The sequence below is a fragment of the Micromys minutus genome (genome assembly GCF_963924665.1).
Source record: "Micromys minutus genome assembly, chromosome: 6".
Classification (NCBI taxonomy): Eukaryota; Metazoa; Chordata; class Mammalia; order Rodentia; family Muridae; genus Micromys; species Micromys minutus.
The window spans coordinates 64,401,566-64,420,832 of NC_137975.1; positions in this window are offsets into that span (position 1 = coordinate 64,401,566).

Consider the following 19,267-nt stretch of genomic DNA (forward strand, 5'->3'; position numbering starts at 1 on the left):
AGCCTGGTCTCCAACCTCCAAAGCACCGTTAATTAGAAATCATCTTCCCATATCAAATCTACCACAGGTGACACTACCACAGTTTAGGGTTAGGGGGAATTGGGGTGGGGAAAATCAGGGAGGGGAAATCTGGGGGTGGGAAGGAATCAGGGGAGTTCTGGCTCTTGTTTTCTGTTTAACATTCAGGATTCCCTTTCTTCTTTCTGGAGCATGTTCTAAATTTCACACAGAATGACTCGAGGTAGACTCTATGTTAGGTCACAGAAAGGTGAGGACAGTGTGGTTGCTGGTGCCACACTATAAAATCATATTTTATTCTCTATCTCTCTGAGTGTGTCTTACTTTATCTCTCTCTCTGGCTTTGGCTCTCTCCGGCTTCCTCTGTCTCTTTGTGTCTGCCCATGTCTCTCTGTCTCCCCCACCATACTCTTATTAGTGTTCTCATTCTCTTCTTTCTCTTCCTAAAATTTAACTAGGTTCTATCTATGCAACCAGGTCACCTTAAATGGTATTTCTCCTATCTCAGTCTCCCAAGTGTCAATATTACAGGCACAGGCGACCCCAGTTTGGTATAGATTTGTCTGTAAGTTGCTAAGAAATAAGTTATAACCAAACTGAATTCCACATGGCACATGAGACTCACCCCAAACAGAGTGGTCACTTTTGAACAATCACATTAGGGTTTCATGTTCACTAGACTATCTTCAAAACTCTGCTCTGTGAACCTGGAGGTCCAGAAAGTGTTCCCTGGGCGCTCTGGCAGGATCTAGTTTCCCACTGTCCATTGTCTGGGTCCATGCCACTGTATCAGGATGTAATTTTAGGTGAGCTGTATATTTTTGCCCTCAGAGTAGCTGCTAGATGTTCCTGGAGCTGGCTTCACTCCTGCCTGGGCATGAGCAGAGAATGTCTCTCTTAATGGATTTCACAGGGGGAAAGAGGTACCTAAGAAAATGTCTTTAGATCTCATTGATGCTAAAGGATGTGTCAATCACTGACCAACCACTGTCACTGGGCCAAGGGAGGTTAGAGGGAGGCGGTGCCTCATTTTCTAGAGCCACTGGAGACTTAGGCTGGAGGATGAAACTTTACAGAAAACACCTAACATAGCAGGGGATTTCCAGGAGAAAACTAAACATATAGGGAGGAAGCAAGGAGTAAAACCCACTTTGATTCCTTAAACAATCCTTTCCTTAAATGATTTTTTAAGAATCTTACTATTTTCAAAATAATTACCATGGAAAGCTGTCAGAACAACTATGAATGACATAAAACTCCCAAAACATCTCCCTACTCAACATCCAGGCTTGAAAATGGCTGGGACATACCTTCTGTGAATCACACCAGCTCAGACCCCAGCACTGAGATTTATGTTACCATTCATTACAGTCACAATGAAAGCACAGAGAAAGAAGCTATAAAAGTTCACAGGTCAACACATTCATCTGGGGAGTTATTGCAGATACTCCATCTGCCCTTTTACCAATGAGTATGTATTTTTTTAAGCGGCATTGTGTGAACTTCTGAAATAGTACTGTCAAGAAGACCAAGCTCTGAAAACACGATTTCATTTTTTGTTGAAGAACACTTGGAGGCACTCTGCATTTTCAGTCAAAGGGAAATGACCTTTCTCACTCTTGTTTTTGCTGACTCTATCTTTCTCTTTCTTCATTCCTTCTTTTTCACCCCCACCATGTTTCTGTTTCTCTGTCATTTAATGTCTTCCTTTCTTATTCTCCCTCTCTCTATCTATCTCTCTTTCTCTCTCTCTTTCTCACCGTGACCAGATCCCTCCTACTTTTTTCTCTTTTCTCCTGTGATCATTCTGCCAAGAAGGCTCCATCTGTTCCATTGTAGAGTAGGACTTCCTGTTGGAGCAAATGCAGTTAATTCAAAACATACAGTGTTGGGTTTCAATTAAGGCTATGAGTTTGTGACCCAGCATGGGAACATTACATGTAGATATTTGTCAAGAGGGGAATTTAGAACACCAAAAAAAAAAAAAAAAAAAAGTAAAAAGGAACACAGGAATGCCTGTGGCTTTTCTTAATTTCTAGAGAATAGTTAGGGTAAAGAAAAGGAACTTGGTTGCACTTTATAAAACCTTTGCCTGAAAATGAGGTTTTCTTGCAGAGAGGTAAACTTGTAACTCTGTTATATAAGGAGCTGTAATGCTGCAAATGAGCCTTTGGGTACAATTTGTGTATATATGCTCAGTTGCCTGAGGTCCCTCGTTTTCCCATTCAGTTCTTCAGGAATTAATTGGGGCTCTGATACCTTTCCCCTGCAATTGGGGAGCTCCATATATCAATAGGAACGAACTGCACACTGATAGGAACCCATTCACCTTCAAAGTGCTGGCCAGGCACTGGGTCACTAACAACAGTCAATGACCAGAAGCAGCTCTGAAGTTCCAGCCTCAAAGGAGAGGTTTATATACAAAGAAAGCTCAGCAGTCCGTTTACCTGACACTGAAGTGGTCATCACTTTTCAACTGAAAATAAGCCTGAAAGGGAAGACCGGGAAGGAGAAAATAAAGAAGGCAAAACAACAGAACCTCAAGAAACGTCAGCTCAACTACTTCAGTTGTGAAGATGACATTTTATTAAATAGCTCACCACGAGGGGAAACGGCTCAGCAAGTGACCGCAATTGCAGCCACACCCAAGGACCTAAGTTTGATGCTGGGACCCACATGTGGCAGAAGGAGGAAACCAATTATGTGACATGTTCTCTGACCTCCAAACATGTCTTGGCTCATGCACACTAATGCACATACCTGGAGTAAGCAAACAAACAGTTGTTTGCTTATTTTTAAAATCATTCTCGTTTTAATGATCATGTTTCTAGTCCTGTCAAATTAGGACATAGGAGATAAGCCAGCTTTACCATGAAGAAATTTTGCTCTCCTATTTGACCAGAACATCTCATCAGAGTCATTACTGCCTTGACATTCTAACTTGTGTGCTGAGAAGTTATTTTATTTCCTTTTCTCTTCTCCACTTGCTTGGCAGGCGGCACCACATGTAAACAAAATGCACCTACTGTGTTCACATGGACTAAGTACACCTGTTGAATTCTAACAGGTTTGTAGCCAGGCCAGGGGCCGAATAGGAGGGGTAAGAAATCACACACACACACACACACACACACACACACACACACACACACACACTGGACTGCATTCTCTTAAGACTATGCCTTAAGGAATGGGGGAAGGGAAGGGGCCACCTACTTCCCTGGTAGTAAGTGTCCATTTCCCTGGAAGTATGTCATTTCCCTTTTCCTGAAGTACAGTTCTCTCTCTCTCTCTCTCTCTCTCTCTCTCTCTCTCTCTCTCTCTCTCTCTCTCTCTCTCTCTCTCTCTCTCTCTCTTTGCTGCACCACAAACAGAAGGAGGGTTAGAGTCACATCTGTTCCATTCATTTCCATACCCATGACCCAAGAGAGAATATCTGCTGCAGGTGTTTCTATAATCAATAACAGGAGTAGAGGGCCCAATCCCAATGTCAAGAGGTGCCTAGAAGTATCTTAAGATCAATGGAAGTGAAAGGGGAGATCTTCTGGAGGGAGTTAATCAAACACCCCCCCCCCCAAAAAAAACCCTAGCCCCACTTAGATCCATTGATCTTCTAATTCTGGGGCCCCATTTCATCAAAAATGTCTGTAATTCTTGCCAGTAAATTTTACTTTCATGAAGCTCTGAACTGTTTCACTGTAATACTTAAGTTGACAAAAAACACAAAAGCAGAAAAGAACCTAGAATCCCAGCTGGCATTTTCCTAACCAACCCCAGGTTACTAACTAAAATCTCAACACTAAATTAGAACACACAAAACAATAAAATCTCAGAGATGGAAAGCAAAGATAGCATAAATGTTAAGCACATATGCATACACATTGTGGACATAAACATAATATGCTTATTTATGAATATTTATACATAAATATAATATGTTAAATATGTGTGCTTAGCATATATAATATGTTAATATCCATGGGTTTTTTTTTTCACCTCAGTGCAGCCTGTGGGCAAAGGTTTTTGACATCATACAACTGATAATTTTTCACAAGTTTTGGGAACTTGGATCTGTCAAGAGTGCACTGGGGGAAACCTCTATTTTCAGAATCCATCACATGTCAGCTGCATTCATGGTTTATGTGAGTGTATACCTTTGGCAGGCTGCCTTGGAATACTAAAAAGCAAAGCAAAGAAATGTCAAGAGTCTGCCCATGTATCTTCGTCTCCTTGCATATAAGTAAAAATTGGCCAGTGAACAAACCAAGGGTGAGTGTTACACAGTTTGCAATTAGGAAGTGTCAAGCAAGCAGAAAGGGGGAGGAAGAAATACAGTAACCGTTAACATGTCTGACAAGCAAGCTCAGTGTGTGGAAGTTGTCCAGATTTTACATATGAGGCTCGAGATATGCTCGCTTTGAAGTGCTGTGAACTTGCTGACACACAGCTAGGGTGCTATTTCTTGTTAGCCAGCTCTGTAAAGATAAAGCACAAAGCCTAATAGATCTGTGTCTATGACAGAGGAGGAAAGAAGAAGAACTGAGCTCAGTTGGAAGACTAGGGTCACAACTGCCCTGTAATGTTGGTTTTTCAGATCATGTAGATACAAAAATCAAGAAGTCAAAGAATTAGCATCTCTGTGATTAACACTCAAACTCTGCAAAAAATGCAATAAGCTCTTCTGCACACATTCCCTTGACCCAGCCAGAGTGATCATTCTCAAGGTTGACTACAGCCTCCCTGATGCTTCATTTCCCCAAAAAAACAGAGAGACTGGGTGAGAGGAAGGAGAGAGATGGGGTGTAGTATCTTTATTATTATTATTTCTTGAATGATTAAGGCAAACTAAACCAAACAAGAACAAAACCAGTAGGGTAGAGAAGACAACTCAGCAGTTAAGAGTGTATACTGTACACACACACACACACACACACACACAATATTTCTTTAAAATTGTTTTGTAATTTTCATCCTGTCCTGACCAGGAATCATTAAGACACAGTAAATAAATCCCCAAGTTACCCAAAGGACTAACCTTTGGAGGACTTCAGTTCAGTTCCTTGTACCCATGTTAGGTATCTCAGAGGCACCTACACTGCAACGTCAGCATCAGGGGATCTGAGCCCTCTTCTGGCCTCTAAGATCTCTCTGTCTTCCACCTCTCATTTCGTCTCCTCTCCTCTCTTTCCCTCTCCTCCCTTCTTCTTCCTCCTCCTACCCTCTGTTCCTCCCCTCTCCTTCCTGTCTTAGTCAGGGTTTCTATTCCAGCACAAAACATCATGGCCAAGATGAAAGTTGAGAAGGAAAGAATTTACTTAGCTTATATTTTTAAGACACAGGAAGTAAATAAATCCCCAAGTTACTCAAAGTTGCTACAATTCCCAAGATTTGCAAGGTCTCTCCCCAGGATTTTGAAGCACCAACAATTGCCTGTGTGGCTGCTTCTCAATGTGTGTGTGTGTGTGTGTGTGTGTGTGCGGGGGGTGGGGAGGGTGTGGAGAGAGACGGGGGGGGCACTAAGAGATCTCTCATAAAACTAATCTGTGCCTCTCATTTCTCCATCATAGAGTGACATATTCCACCTTGAGTTTCTGAGCCATTGTCTGTGAATAGATTATGGGTTCTTCCAAAATAAAAATTTATCCTTTTATTTCACTTTTTGTCTGTAGAAACTATTGGCATCTGGGATGCTGAACTAGTCTGGTGATAAGCATCAGGATGCTGAACTAGCCAGATAAGCCCTGAAAAACAACACTTCAGTTAAACTCAGGTCATTTCATAATAAAGAAATTGTACCTTGTCCATGAGACATAGCATGATATGGATTAATGATGGCTCTCCCATTAAATTTGGGTTTTATATTAAAAACCCTTTGGAGCACATTATCAAGCAGTTTATTGATTACCCGAAACATTTGAAAAATCATTTCTAAGCAGAGTAAACAACTTGACTTGCCATACGATATCAACCCCTAACAGTTGCTGACAGGGTGGAGCCTGGTGACATGAGACCTGTCTAATAATTCACTGCATCACTTGGTCTGTGAAATGTGAGTGTCTCCCTTACAACCTATCTGACCCCTACACTCTCAAAGTTCAAGGCACTGCATACACAAAAAGATATTCTCATTGATTTTCACATTAAAAAATAGAGTCCTGGGAGAAAAGTAACAGAGAAAGTATGGATCTGTAAGAATTGCAGTGATGAGATTAAAATAAACAGGAATCATCAAGCAGCAGAGAGCTATGAGTGACGTTGTGTAGAGAGCTTGCTCACAACTTGAGTCTAATTATGATAAATGTCAGAGCTACTGAGCCAGAGTCAGACTCTACAAAATATATGACCAGTCCTTAGAAAGACCAAGGTCAGGAAAGACAAGAAGATGCTGGGAAATTATCCCAGATTGGGAAGAAACTGCGATCAGATAACTAGGTGACATGCAGTGTCTTGAACAGGATGCTGCCAGAGAAGCAAGACACCACTGGGAAGAAACAAAGCACTAAAGTCTGTCAACTGATTGACAGTAAGTTCATAGATGATATTAAAGAACAGATTGAACTACCTGTGATATTAGGTCTTCTGAAAACCCCAAACTATATCAACACACAAAGATTAAGAAGACAAAACATTTCTGGGCTGCCTGTACTTCTCATAACCAGAGAAGTGATTTTAGTTGCATTTTGTGCTTTTAATAGCTGTGTGACTTTGGAACTTAAAATCACCCTCTCCTTTTAGTCTGACCAATCGACTTAGCTACAGTAGACTTTTTTATTTTTTAAGACTTACTTATTTTATTTACATGAGTACTCTGTAGCTGTCTTCAGACACACGCATCACATCCCATTACAGATGGTTGTGAGCCACCATGTGGTTGCTGGGAATTGAACTTAGGACCTCTGGAAGAGCAGACAGTGATCTTAACCGCTGAGCCATCTCTCCAGCCCTGACAGTAGACTTCTTGAAGACAAATAGTTGACAAATGATGGACAACAGGTGAATTACATGATAAACAACAACTCAGATTGCCACTTCTCAATATTCTGGTGCTGGTCATCAGGAAGAAATCTGCCTCCCAGATCTATCTAACATCTATTTATTACTCCTCAAATGGTAAACTCAGTATGTGGAATAAGGAACCCCTAGTACAATGGTTCTAAACCTTCCCTTTAGTAAAGTTCCTTATTTTATAATGACTCCCAAGCATAAAATTATTTCATTGCAAACTTATAACTGTAATTTTGCTAGTTATCAATCATAATGTAAATATCTAATAGTCAGGATATCTGGTATTCAACCTCTGTGAAAAGATAGTTTGACACACACCCCCAAAGGTATAATCCACAGGATAAGAACTGCTGCCCTAGAAGAATGAGAGGCCTTAATGCTAAGACAGTTAAGTCACCCAAAAGTGCCTCTAGGGGTAAGTGTTGTTCTCCAAAGTAACAATACTTGGTTTGCTTAGCTGGTGCCCATTGAGGCTGGATACTCCAAAACTATGAGCAGCATCCCAAAAAAAGAGTCTGTTGCAATCCCAGATACCTCTGAGGTTGAGACAAGAGAATCATACACTCAGCATAGACTGAGCACCAAGTCACTCTGGGCAACATCTTTCTGAAAATAAAGAATCAAAGAGGGCTGGGGATCTAGCTCAGTGGTAGAGCTCTTACTTAGTATGTGCAAGGGCCTAAATTTAATCCCATGCAGCCCCCAGACAAGTAATAAAATGGATAAAGAAAGAAAGACACCTGGAAATCTCTGCCCCAGGCTTCACATCTCTAGCCTTGCCTGCTTATAATTAATCACAAGAACCTGGTCCATTAAAGTTCAGAGGAGCCCGAACAAGCATGCTGAAGCCTCTGAAGTAAACCACCAATCACTGCAGGAGAGGCCTCGGAGCCAATAAAGAGAAAACAAAAATTGGCAGTCAGAGTTAATTAGTAGAAAAAAAAATCAATTTAATTTGAATCCTCAGTAAACACAGCACTAATCTTCAAAATATAAGAAGCGAGTATGCAAGTGTAAAGCCCCCTCTGTCTTTCCCCTCTTTCCACCCTCTCTGTCTATTCCTCTCATCTTCCTTCTCTCTCCCATAACCGTACTCTTGAAATACTAGATAACTAAACCAGTCTTTTTGAGTCCCCCAGCTAAAAGCCCCTGCTAGGACTCCCATAGGAACAGAAGCTCTATCTTTCACTACTATGGGCAGCCAGTCATCAATCTTTTCTGAGGCTTCTCTTCCTCAACCTTTGGTTCTTACTCTTCATTGGGAAACTTAGAAAACATCAACAAACATCTGTAGGTATAAGACTTCTAAACTCTCAAGGACCATGAACCCTGGCTAAATCAATACCACCATATGGAGAGTTGAGTGCTATATTTTTCTTCCTAATAACTCTATGTAAAACACAGATGGGTGTAACTGGTAAAGAAGAAAAGAGTCCAGAGCAACTCATCACAGGAGCATTGGAATAGCAGATCCCTATTTATCTTGGTGAGACTTATATGCATTCTGAGGACCTGAACGCAGGCCCTCATACTTGTATGCCCAGTGCTTTACCCAGTGAGCCACCTTCCTTGCCTAGATACTTCATCGCTATGGTTCTAACAAAGATAGACCAAAGCTTTAGTTGATGTTGTTTATTCAACTAACAGTCCAGGGCTGGCCGAGTGAGTTAGAAGTTAAGACCACCTGCAGAGGAACCCAAGTCCAGTTCCAGCACCCAGGTCGGATGACTCACAACAATGTAATTCCAGCTCTAAGGGTGTCTATCACCCTCTGCTAGACTTGGAAGGCAGTGAACTCACAGGAGAGCAACCTCCCATCCCTACCATCCATGAGCCCCCCCCACACAATTTAAAATAAAAAATAAATCCTTTTAAAATGATACTGGCAGTCTCTGTTTTTTAAATTGCTTGTAAATGCAAATACACACACTGTGGTGCCATGTGAAAAAGTCAGAACACAACCCTGAATGTAGGTTCTTATCATTTATTCTAAGACAGGGTCTCTCATTGTTCACTGCTGTACATTGTAAGTGAACTAGACAAGGATCTTGCAGGGCATCCCCTTTCTCTACCCCCCAAGTCATCATAGGAGTATTAGAATTACTTATGTCAAGATTTATATCCATTGTGGACACTGAACTTAGGTACTCACACTTGGGTGGCAAGTGCTTTATCCTCGGAGTCATCTCCTCAGCCCAAGAAGTCTACCTTCATAGTTCTAAGGCTGGCCACGGAAGGAGATAATAGTTATCTTCACTCTTATTTGCATGAGACCTGACAATCTTGTTCCTATAGACACACTTACTTTGGCACTATTGAAGAACAGGGATCTATTTTATCTACTTGATCTGTATTTTATTCGTGATTTAGAAAGCCAGCAAAGATGGTTTGGGGATATTATATAAGTTTTAAAGTCTATGCTACCAAAAAAAGGACAAATATTAAAAGTGTCAACCATTTTTATGAAGAATTTGTTCATCCTTGACATTATAAACAAAAATAATATCTAAAAGCTGACAGTAAAGTATGATCCAATAACAAACATTTCAAATCCCATGACTGCTGACTGACACAACACACTCAGCCAACTACATTGTCTATGCCTACCTCTGTGTATTTACCAAATTGGTTTGAAACCATGTCCCATTTCTTATGGTTTGACAGAAATGTCTACTTGCAATGTTGCTTTATCATCTGGCCCCTAACACAGTAGTATAAATACATTTCTGGCACCTCATTTGTCATAAAAAACTAATATTTGTGAAACAAAACAAAATTAGGAAGGTAAAATAGACTTGAGTAAGTAGAGTGTGACACAGAACACAAATTCAAATGACACATGGCTTATCCTCTGGTCCTGTCCCTCTAGCACAGACACTTATTTCCTGGGCTGGAAAGCCTAATCATGGTGGCAAGTGCTGTACATTACCACCGTCATGAAGAATCATCATATTAGGTAGCCCAGAATCAAATGAGAAGGTATTATCTTAAACCCAGTATTGGGGCTGAAGAGATGGTATCTTAGGGTTTTATTGCTGTGAATAGACACCACAACCAAGGCAACTCTTATAAGGACAACATTTCATTGGGGCTGGCTCACAGGTTCAGAGGTTCAGTCCAGTATCATTAAGGCGGGAATATGGAAAAACCTAGGCAGGCATAGTACAGGAGAAGCAGAGAATTCTACAGCTTCTTCTGAAGGCTGCTAGCAAAATGGTCATTTCCAGGGAGCTAGGATGAGGTTCTTAATACCTACATCCAGTGATTCGCCTACTCCAACAAAGCCACACCTATTCCATCAGAGCCACCCCTTCTAATAGTGCTACTCCCTGGGCCAAGCATATACAAACCATCACAGATAGCTTGGTGGATAAGAGTGACAGCTCCTCTTGCAGAACGCCAGAGTTAATGTCCCAGAACTCACATTGGCTAGCTCACAACTGCCTGTTACTCTAGCTTCAAGGATCCTGATAATGTTTTCCGGACTTCATAAGGAACCATACATTAGTGTGCATACCAAAATGCAGACAAATATACATGTGCAGAAAGAGGAAGAAGGAGAGGGAGAGAAAGAGGAAGAGTGTATATATAAAAATTTTAAACTTAATATTTTAGAGGCTGGAGAGATGGCTCAGTGGTTAAGAGCACTGACTGTTCTTCCAGAGGTCCTGAGTTCAAATCCTCAAAACCATCTGTAATGAGTTCTGATGCCCTCTTCTGGTGTGTCTGATAGCTGCAGTATACTTAAATATAATAAATAAAATTTAAAAACTTAATGTTTTGTAAGGTTTCCCCCGTCTGAAGTGATGATTAACACCACAAACAAAGCCAGTGTGATGGGTCAGTGGGTAAAGGTGCTCACCACCAAGTCTCATGACCTGAGCTCAACTTCTAAAGCTCACATGGTAGAAGGAGAGGACGTGCAGCCCCAAACTGTCCTCTGACCTCAGCATATATATACTGCGGCATTCACATTTATTCACATTCAAATAAATAAGTAAGAAAATGCCACAAAATTATCTTCAATATTAAATGATGAGAAAATGGATAAAGGTGTAAAGATAAACACTTTTGACATTTGACAAGAAAAATGCTAAGTTAACATTTACCTAGGAGGATGAAGCAAAGATCTAGGCCTTCTAGAGTCTGATTGGAATAAGCCCTCATGTTACCTATTTTATATCTGAGTGATGTGCACTCTTCAACAACTTTCTTTTATGTGCACAGTTGACATTCTAAGAATGTCAGCCATCAAAATTAAGAAAAGTATTGAAAGCCCAGGATGAATGAGGCCTGACACCACAGCTCATCTGGGAAAGAAGTCTCACCTGTCTTGAATTCAGCACCACACAACCATTCTGGGATTGGAAGATAAGGGTCTCTTAGAAGTAGTTGAGGTTAGATCTCTCTATGGAGACTACTATGCAGTCAGTAAAAATGGCTATGTAAAGAAAGCCAAGTTCTTACCTGCCAAGATGATAAGAGACTTCTTTCTAGACTATCTAAATAGAAAAGTAACAAATTTTAAAAGTAAGTGAATAAAAATTATCTCCAGAGATAAACACATACATATACATACATACATACATTAAAAACACACATACACACACATTCACACACATGTACATACACCCACTCACACACACATTTTTTTAAGAGGGGAATATTAGGTGCTACAAAAGTCTTAACAAGCAACTCATCTCTCTTCAAATCACATGATCTGTAGTCCTCTACTTGTCTAAACTAACCTTTTGCTCCAAGCTAAGCTGATGAGGCTCTACTGAGTGTGATGAAAATGATTTTTTCCTTCCTCCCTCATAGGTTTCTTTCCCTACATTTTTTAAAGCAAACACATCTTTCATGAACATACAATGACTAGCATAACATGGCAAGGACAGTGACTTGAAAACCCCTAAGAACTAAGCATACATGTATTGGTTCCTAAATATGACTCAAATATAGGCTCTCTCCAGCAGTAACAAAAGCCAGCACTGAAGTGTCAAATGTATTTATTTACTCCACTAAATCAGGAGCTCCCTGCCCTGCACTTACAAACCAGGCTTCCTTATGGTGAAAACATCCCTCGTGTCCTCAGAGTTCTTGAGTTCTTGCTAGAGGCAGGTCTTTGCATAGCCACATGTCACTACGGATTCTAGAATTGAGCCTGTGACATTTTAAAGAAAGAGAACTTCCTTTATTCAGTGTAAATGCCCACAGGGCAACATCCTAGACTCAGGAAAGGGAAGGGAATTATTTATAAGTAGGGTTGCCTTTCTAATGTTGATTTTAAGTTTTAGATTTCACAAGACTTGAGAATTTGTGTGGAATGATGTAGATATTTGGAGTATCTCTGACTGATATATTCTGTGAAGAAGGAACTCTGTATTCCTATTCCTAATTTAATTCCCCCAGAACACAAGTTTGATGTCCACTGATCAATCAAAGATGTCAAATACATATGGAGCTCTTAGGATATTATAGGCATTGTTTCTCATGCTGTGGTCTCAGTGTGAGCAAGGCCAAGTTCAATTTGCCTAGAAATTACATTCTAATCTTGAACAAGGCACACATTCAATAACCTGAGAAAGATTTATGAAGCAATGCTATACAGTGATGCTCTCATTGTATTTTAGAAGTCTAGGACTTTCTTAAAGACAGATGCTTGAACATTTCTTTAGGTGTTTCTTAGCCATTTGATATTCCTCAGTTGAAAATTTTTTGTTTAGCCTGTACCCCATTTTAATAGGATTATTTGATTCTCTAGAATCCAGCTTCTTGAGTTCTTTGAATAAGTTGGATATTATCCCTCTATCAGATGTAGGAGTGGTAAAGACCTTTCCCCCAATCTGTTGGTTGCCATTTTGTCCTATTAACAGTGTCTTTTGTCTTACAGAACCTTTGCAATTTTAAGAGATCCCATTTGTCAATTCTTGATCTTAGAGCATAAGCATTGGTGTTCTGTTCAGAAAAATTTCCCCTGTGTCTGTGTGTTCTAAGCTCTTCCCTAGTTTCTCTTCTAATAGTTTCAGTGTACTTGGTTTTATGTGGAGGTCTTTGATTCACTTGGATTTGAGCTTTGTACAAAAACTTAAGAATGGGTTGATTTGCATTCTTCTGCATGCTGACTGCCAGTTGAACCAGCACCATTTGTTGAAGATACCGTCCTTTTTTCATTGAATGTTTTTAGCTCCCTTTTTATCAAGTTACCATAGGTGTGTGGGTTAATTTCTGGGTCTTCAATTCTGTTTCATTGATCTACCTGCCTGTCTCTTTACCAATATCATGTAGTTTTTATCACAATTGATCCATAATACAGCTTGAGGTCAGGGATGGTGATTGCTCCAGAAGCCCTTTTATTATTGAAAATAGTTTTCTATATCCTAGGCTTTTTGTTATTCCAAATGAATTTGCAGATTGCTCTTTCTAACTCTATGAAAAATTGAGTTGGAATTTTTATGGGATTGCACTGAACTTGTAGATTGCTTTTGGAAAGATGGCCATTTTTACTATATTAATCCTGCCAATCCATGAGTATGGGAGATCTTTCCATCTTCTGAGATCTTCAATTTTCAGAGCCTTGAAGTTCTTGTCATACAGGTCTTTCATTTGCTTGGTTAGAATCATAACAAGGTATTTTATATTATTTGTGAATATTGTGAAGGGTATCATTTCTCTAATTTCTTTCTCAGCCCCTAGAAGGACGTAAAGGAAGGCTAATGATTTGTTTGGGAAATAAAAATTAAAACAATGCTGAGATTTCACCAGTCAGAACGACAAAGATCAAACACTCAGGTGACAGCAGATGTTGGCCAGGATGTGGAAAAAAAGGAACACTCCTCCACTACTGGTGGGATTGCAAGCTGGTACAACCACTCTGAAAATTAGTCTAATGGTTCCTCAGAAGTTGGACCTGAGGACCCAGCTATACCACTCCTGGGCATATATCCAAAAGATGCACTTACTTATAACAAGGACACACACTCCACTATGTTCATAGAAGCCTTAGTTATAATAGCCAGAAACTGGAAAGAACCAAGGTGTCCTCCATCAGAAGAATGGATACAAAAATATGTGGTACTACTCAATTATTAAAAATAATGACATCATGAAATTCTTAGGCAAATGGATGGAACTAGAAATTATCATCCTGAGTGAGGTAACCCAGTCTCAAAAATACACCCAAGGTATGCATTCAATGATAAGCAGTTACTAGCCCAAAGAGCTCAGAATACCCAAGAAACAATTCACAGATCTCAGGGAACTCAAAAAGAAGTGCCAGAATGTGGGTGCCTCAGTCCTTCTTAGAAGGGAGAACAAAATATTCACAGGAGAAAATACAGGGACAAATAGAGAAGCAAGGACAGAAGAAAAGATCATCCAGAGACTGTCCCACCTAGGATCCATCCCATATGCAGCCACCAGACCCAGTCATTATTGCTGATATCAAGTAGTACTTACTGGCAGGAGCCTGATATGGGTGCCTCCTCAGAGTCTTTTTGCGAGAGCCATACTGATACAGATTAGGATGCTTGCAGTTAACCATAGGACTGAACACGGGGACCCCAATAGAGGAGCTAGAAAAAGGACTGAAGGAGCTGAAAGGGTTTGCAATCCCATGGGAAGAACAACAACACCAACCAACCAAACTCCCAGAGCTCCCAGGGACTAAAACACCAACCAGTAAGTACATGTGGTTGTGTACATCCATGAACTTACAGACTGCCTCATCTACAGTCACACTATTCTACACAGAATTGCTTCTGACCAAGAAACTCATTTCACAGCTAGAGAAGTGAGTCCCCGGGCTTACAATCATGAAATCCACTGGTCTTACCATCTTCCCCACCATCCTGCCACAGCTGTCCTGAGAAAAAGTTAAAATGGCCTTTTAGAGACAACAAATAACTACAAAATAACAACAGTTACAGCACCCATTTGTGGCAGCAACATGGAGGGCTGGGGCAGGGTTCCTGAGAAGGCTGTATATGTTTAAAATCAGTGGCTACTATATGGTATAGTTTCTCCCATAGCCAGGATCTATGGATCCAGGAATCAAGGAGCAGAAAAGGAAGAGTTCCATTTACCATCATTCCTAGTGACCCACTAGGAAGGATTATGCTTCCTGCTGCCACAACCACAACCCTAAGTTCAGGGGCCCAGAGGTTTTAGTTCCAGAGAGGAGAATGTTTCTGCCAAGAGCCACGATAGACATTCCATTAAACTGGAAGCTTCAGCTTCCCTCTGGTCACTTTGAGCTTCTAAATGCCCTTAACCCAATAGACTAAGAAAGGAATAACAGTGTTGGGAGGGGTGATAAATCCAGATTACCATGAAGAAATTGAATTGTCTCTTCACAATGTAGGTAAGAAGGATTATGTCTGGAGTGCAGGAGATCCCTTAGGGCATCTCTCAGTACTACCATGTCCTGTGATTAAGTCAATGGGAAACTACAACAGCCTGATTCAAGCAGGATGACAAAGGGAACAGACCCACTAGGAATGAAGGTATGGGTCACTCCCCCAAGAAAAAAATCAAAACCAGCTGAGATGTTTGCAGAGGGTAGAAGAAATACTGACTGGGTAGGAAATGAAGGTAGTTATAAATACCATCTAAGGGCATGTGACCAGTTGCAGAAACAAGGATTATAATTGATATTAATGCTTCTGTTTTATTTTAAGAATTCATTTGTACAGATACTTGTGTATTCTTCCAATTTCTTTAACATCAATTAAGAGAATATCTATGTTTATCATGTTTGAGTTTTAGATTATAAACGGAAGTTTTTCAAAGGACATTGACCTATTCTAAATTTACAATGTGTTTGTGGTTATATAGGGGATAGTTATATTATGTTGGATGTGTTTATGGCCTGATTATTGTTTTCACTTGGGCATGAGGTATGATTTCTGCCAAGTTGACAAAAGGTGGATTGTGATGAGTATTTCTGGTTGTCAACTTGACTATACTTGGGATGAACTACAATCCGGAATTGCAAGGTACACCTATGACCCAGTCTTAAATCTGGAAGACACAAGCTTTTGATCCAATTCTTAAGGAAGGATGACTCATGTTCTTAATCTAGATTGATACACATCTTTAATCCAGATCTTGAGGCATACCTTTAATTGGGTCAGACCTTCTACTGGAGGCCTACAGAAAGACAATTAAAGAAGGAAGTGTTAGTTCATTCTCCGACTGCTTACACTTAACTTGACAGCACATCTGTTGAAGCTTACTTTTTTAGGATACCCAACCTCATGGGACTAAGCAACTTCTTGATTCTTGGATTTTCCATTTGTATCTGGCCACTACTGGATTAGTTGGACTGCAGCTTGTAAGTGATTCAATAATTTCCATATATATATATAATTTCTGTGACTTTGGAGAATATATGTAGGAGAAGGGCAGGGGGCTAAATAATGAATTTGAGGGCAGTGTGGACTTCAAAGACAATCTTAAAATAATTCACACCCACACCAATGTGTGTCTGTTTGTGGACTGTTTTTTTAAAATAATCTCTGCATGATCTGTGTGACTGTGGTTTGTCCTTCAAAGTTCATGGGTTGGAAAAACCCATTCTGGAAGTGGTTGTGCTGAGGTACTGGCCCTTTGAGAAGAGGAGCTTGCTGTCATGCTAAAGCTACTCACTAGAAATATGTTTCTCCCAACAATCCCTTTTATTGTTCAAGGTGCAAAATGATCGTTCCCCCAGTAGACTGAAAAATCACTGTTTGGAGATTAACATTATGAAGAGATTTAGAGGGCTTGTGTGCTTTTCAGTTTCATAGCACATAATTCCTTCTAAATAGGGCTTTAGATTTAGTTTCTCTGCCTTTCAATATGAGGCTCCTATTTCTTCAAACTATTGAGTAAAAGGAATAGAGTCAGACTTCTCAGAAGTTTGCTAACAGCCCAACTACTTAAAAAAAAAAAAACTTTTATCAGTTCTTTGTGAATTTCACATTACAAACTCCAATCCCACTCATTTCCCTTCCCCTCATTCCCACCCTCCACCCTCACATCCTCTCCCCCAAAAGAGAAAAAAAAATCTTCTAGTGGAAGCTGTGGTGTGTCACACTGTGTTCCAACATTTACCCTTTTGATCATACTTCTTTGATTCCAAATATTCATTGCAATGATTCATAGGTATAGGTTCTGAGCATAGGTATAGGCTCTCTTCTCTCTGCCATCTACTGCCACACATGTGACACAGCAACCACATCTGCACTACCTCAAGGTACAGGGACTGCCTACTTTTATGGCTACTATGAACCTCTCTATTGTAGCAGCCAGCAATAGGACTTAAAGCTCTTTTCTTATGAATCATCACCACAGATACACAGGTAAGAACAGTGTAGAACTACAAACTGAACTAGGCAGTTGCTACGTTTGATGTAGTTTGTCCTTGAAAGGCACAAGAGTTGAAAACTCTTTCCCTTAGGTGGCAATAATGTCACAGTGTGGACCCTTTAAGAGGCAGGACCTATTCGAAGATAATTAGGTCATGGGGTTTAGACCTTGTGAATGGTTTGATGGGATTACAAGGAAAGGAGTAATAAAGTAGTTGTTATTTTTTTTTTAAAAAAAAAAGTGTGGGGGCAGGGGGGCTGGCCCTACCTGGAATTTTCTTCCTTGTTCCTTCCTGGTCCCTGACATTTTTCTGTCATGTTGTGATATAACCAACTTGCCTTTGACAGTCACTGGCACCATGCCGCTAGAATCATGAGGCAAATAATTGCATCTCCCTGTCATTACCTGGAGTTGAGTATTTGGTTTTAGCAACATGGAGCAGACTATAGCAGTGATATATTAAGAATTCTGTTTCTGTTCAAATATTAAGACTACATGTGGAGGATGACAAGGCAGGACAGATGGGAAAGACACTTGCTGTCCAGCCTACTGACCCAAGTTCAATTCTCAAGGCCCACATGGTGAAGTCAGGACCATCTCCCCCAGGAACAAAAATAGACTCATGCATGAGTGAGTCTCTCTCTCTCTCTCTCTCTCTCTCTCTCTCTCTCTCTCTCTCTCTCTCTCTCTCACACACACACACACACACACACACACACACACACACACACAACTTTTTTTCAAAACACAATGAAATTTGGAATTTTTCAAAGCAAGGTCCAGCACAGCCAGATGAATATCTATTGAGCAGAAGGTGCTCAGATTCTTTCAGAGAGGTAAGAAATGGATGAACAAGCCTGCAATCCTAACTGCTCAGGAGACTGAGGAAAGAGGATCACAAGGTCTAGGCCTGTATAGGTTACAGAGTAAGTTCAAGGCCAACCTAGAAAACTTAGTGAGACTCTGTCTCTAAAGGGAACTGGAAAATGGTTTATTGGTAGAATATTGCCTAACCTGCACAAGGCCCTAGGGTCATTTGCCATATTGAAAAATGAATAAATGAATGAGAGAATATTCAGAAATATTGATTAATTATATGAATGTAACACTCTCTCAAATGATGGACTGAGGGTTGACCATACCCAAATTTACTTAGATAGTTTTTAAAATAGTGAGATTTCTCACTGGCCTCTGCATACAGTGTTTGTGTGCACAGATGTATACACACACATACTGCACATGGATACATTTACCACACACACACATGTGCACATGCATACACTACATCACACAAAAATATGGACATATATAAGCATAATCAGAACACACACGCATAACAAAGTAAATACATTTCTAACTGAGGCACAAAATGGGAAGAAATTATAGGTTGCTATTAGCAAGGTGGCCTTTAAGGAGGATCTGAAACTTGACAGTATTTTCAGTACAAGTGGCATTTTCATAGGTGGAAGAGAGCAGCAGAGACGATACCTAGTAAGGTGGTTGGGTGCATAAATATTTTACCGACTGGCATGTTGTTTACTGCAAGCGGTGTGCAAAGGTGTCAGCTGAGCTCAAAAGTGCAAATAGATCAGGCTTCTTATTTCACCCAAGATAACAAGGCTGAAAGAAAAAAAACTATACATATATTCTCTCTTTCTCTTATCCTTCCTCTTCCTCTTCCTCCTCCTCTTCTCCTTTCTCCTGTTCATAGTTACCAAAATGAAAAAGAATTCGAAGACAAACATGTACAGAGTCTTTGTGACATGATGCAGGGGAGAGAGATGAGTCTCTGCCTAACACAGACTGCTTCTGACTTGCAAACAGATGAATTAATCATAAGGCTTTGGCCAGATACAAAGACACCCATCTTCAAGACCAAAGCACATTACACATT